This window comes from Montipora foliosa, chromosome 3, assembly GCF_036669935.1.
Source record: "Montipora foliosa isolate CH-2021 chromosome 3, ASM3666993v2, whole genome shotgun sequence".
NCBI lineage: Eukaryota > Metazoa > Cnidaria > Anthozoa > Scleractinia > Acroporidae > Montipora > Montipora foliosa.
This window is the reverse complement of record NC_090871.1, coordinates 24089048-24092148: the sequence shown is the minus strand read 5'-3', so window position 1 is coordinate 24092148 and position 3101 is coordinate 24089048. Positions and strand designations below refer to the sequence as shown.

General features: G+C 41.7%; 1 pseudogene; it reads right to left on the bottom strand.

Annotated features, from left to right (window-relative positions):
- Window positions 1-419: 419 nt before the first annotated feature.
- Window positions 420-3101, bottom strand: part of LOC137997121 (uncharacterized) — a 19218-nt pseudogene continuing 16536 nt past the window's right edge.

Sequence of the window (3101 nt, the reverse complement as noted above, 5' to 3'; positions counted from 1 at the left end):
AGACTAGTTGCGCATGCGCCCTCTTATTGAAGTGATGTCAAATTTCTATTGAAAAAGTTACTTTAAAGAACCATCTATGCAACCCCTTTGTAGGCCTATTGACTATATAGCTTCCTTAGCAACCATTGTCTTTCTGTAGTTGAGTGCCACCCCAATCAAGCATAATAAATTTAAGTCTACATTGTGACATCACGCGAAGTGATTTTGCAACATATGACGTAATCTGTAGTTCACCAATAGAGGACTCGATTTTCAAATTAATCACCCGAGCGATTCTTTGGAAACTCATAAACTTCAGAGATATTTTAACATGACGAGTGACACTCTCGATTAATAGACTTCTTCATGGTAAAATTCGCCATTTTGGAAACCGGGTAAACCTGAGCAATTGAAATGACCCAAATGAATGAGGATTCCAACGTTAAATTTCTGATGTAACATTTGAAATCAGTGCAAACTTTGACAGGTAAAGGTAATGCCTGTTGTTTTGTTCATGACGCAGGAACATGAACAAGGGTGCATTCGATTAACCGTACTCCGGAACACGAATACGTGGATTGATGATTTAAAACTGTATGTTTGGCTTTTTGAAGAAACAAGAATAATAAAGATAAGTCTAAAATAGCATTTTAGCAGGTTTTCGACAATTTTAATATGAATTTGCGTAAAAAGAGATTTCTATCTTCTATTACTCGTATTCCTTTTCCGGAATAAGCTCAATCGAACGTGCCCTAAATGCTATCCACAGCGTGCGAAAGAAAGTTACGGATATAACACGGCAAATCAGTGTCAGGTTCGTCTCCAGAGTAGCGTGAGTCTAGCAGGGTCACAAAATAATTCATTCCTCACAATATCTACAACCTTTCGAGATGTTTAAATTCCGTAGGTCTAGGTCTATTCAACACTAAACAAAGTCGCTTACTAAAAAGAGATTTTTGTGAGCCCAAACTCAGGAGGAGGCTGTTTGTAACGGTTAAAATGATCCTTGAAAAGAACTCTCAATTAAACTTGATGCGTTACGTTAAAGTTATGGTCACCCGACCATGTCCGGCTGTATTGTAAAAACATTCATTCTGCTGATCTTTTCCAGTGTTGTAAGATCCACCTCCACCCCCACATGAATCCATCTCGTTGTCTCCGCTACTCCCCCCAGAATAACCTCCACCACCTCCCGCACCGCCTCCACCTGCATAGGCACCACCACCACCTCCAAATCCTCCAACGGCATTGTTTTTCCGGGCTCGTCCACCCACTCCTCCTTGGAGAAACCCCTTGCCACCTTCTCCGCCATGTCCCATGCTACCACCAAAGTGCTTTGAACTTCTTCCGCTGGAGTAGAAGCCACCACCACCACCACCTAAAAACAGAGAGAGATAAAGTAAAAGAGTGGTTTTTTCAGAGACCAGTGTCTTTAATCCCCATGTGTCTCGTAAGCTGTACAAGAGAGCACGATTACGAAACTGTTTTCCTTGGAAAATGACTGGGAAGAAACGTGGGCGAAAAGGGTTAAAGGAATATTAAATAACAACTGGAGGAATTCAGGGACACATAGATTTTTTGGAAAAATAAAATAGGTTTGAAATTAAATATTCGATCGAAACAAGCGCCAGAGAGAAATCATTAAAATGTGTCTGTTGATTTTTATTTAATATAAAGTCCACATACTGGACTACGGTGGCCTCATGGTTAGTGTGCTCGACACCGGATCGAGTGGTCTGGGTTCGGGGCCTGGCCTGGGACATTGTGTTGTGTTCTTGGGCAAGAAACTTTACTCTCACGGTGCCTCTCTCCACCCAGGTCTATAAATGGGTACCGGCGTAATGCTGGAGGTAACCCTGCGATGGACTAGCATCCCATCCAGGGGGGAGTATAAATACTCCTAGTCGCTTCATGCTATTTAAACCGGAGATAAGCGCCGGCCTGATGAGCCTTCTGGCTCGTAAGCAGAGACTTTACCTTACATACTGAATGCCCACAGCCTTTTTTCTATGTTCTATTGGTGTTCGTGACAAGCCACGGAGAACAACAATGCGGCTAGACTCTCACTCAGTAGTTTTGTTAGTCTGAGCACTGTAAGCGTTGATTCTGGAGAGCTTTCCTCCATGAATTTGTTCTCTTAACTTCTTCTTAAAATTAATTCTCAATAAGGCTGTTTTCTACAGTCGTCATCTAAAACAGCTCTAGAAACATCTCTCTCCTTGGTCTTATGTTACAGCCAACATCTTTTAGCTACAATCATATAAATGATTCGAGCAATTATTATTTTAAGGGATAACTCATCTAAAACTTCTTCACAAACTTTCGATGGTGGGTGCCTTCACCTGCTGTTGTTAACTGGCTTAAGAGCTATTTATCTGGCCGCTCTCAGTCTACCTGAATAGTCTATACTCTATCCGACCCTCTGCCAATCACACCTGGAGTACCCCAAGGTGCTATACTCTCGCCACTATTGTTTTGCGTCTATTTGAACGATCTACCGTTTGCACCTCAAATATGCTGTCTGGGGTCATACGTCGACGACTCGAAAGTGTTCCTGTCGTTTTCCATGTCAAATATTGATTTGGCCGTTCGGAAACTCGAAGATGCCCTGCGCAATGTAACAAGGTGTTGCTGTGAAAACAACTTACTGATCAACCCGAATAAGGCCAAACTCCTTTTTATCGGAACCAGGGAACTGATAAGTGGATTATATAATTACCTTCCACTCCTATTGTGACCTTTCTGGGCAAGACGGCCTTGACGGCCTGGTGCCTTCGCCAAGGACTTGGGTGTCTTTCTTGACGCACATTTAACTTATAACGAGCACGTTTCAAATGTAGTCTCTTCCTGCTTTTCTAAGTTATGTCAAATTAACCGAGTTAAAGCGGGGTTTCGACTCTAAAACTCTTTTATTGATAATTTCATCCCTTGCATTCAGTAAAATGCTCTATAGTTCTCCAGTATGGTCAAATACCACGGCCACTAATATAAACAAGATCCAATCAATCCAGAACTTCGCTTGTAAAATAGTTACAAATTCTAAAAAATACGACCACGTAACACCCTTACTTCGCCATACTAATATATAACTGGCTTTCTGTTCAACTATTGCTACAATTCAG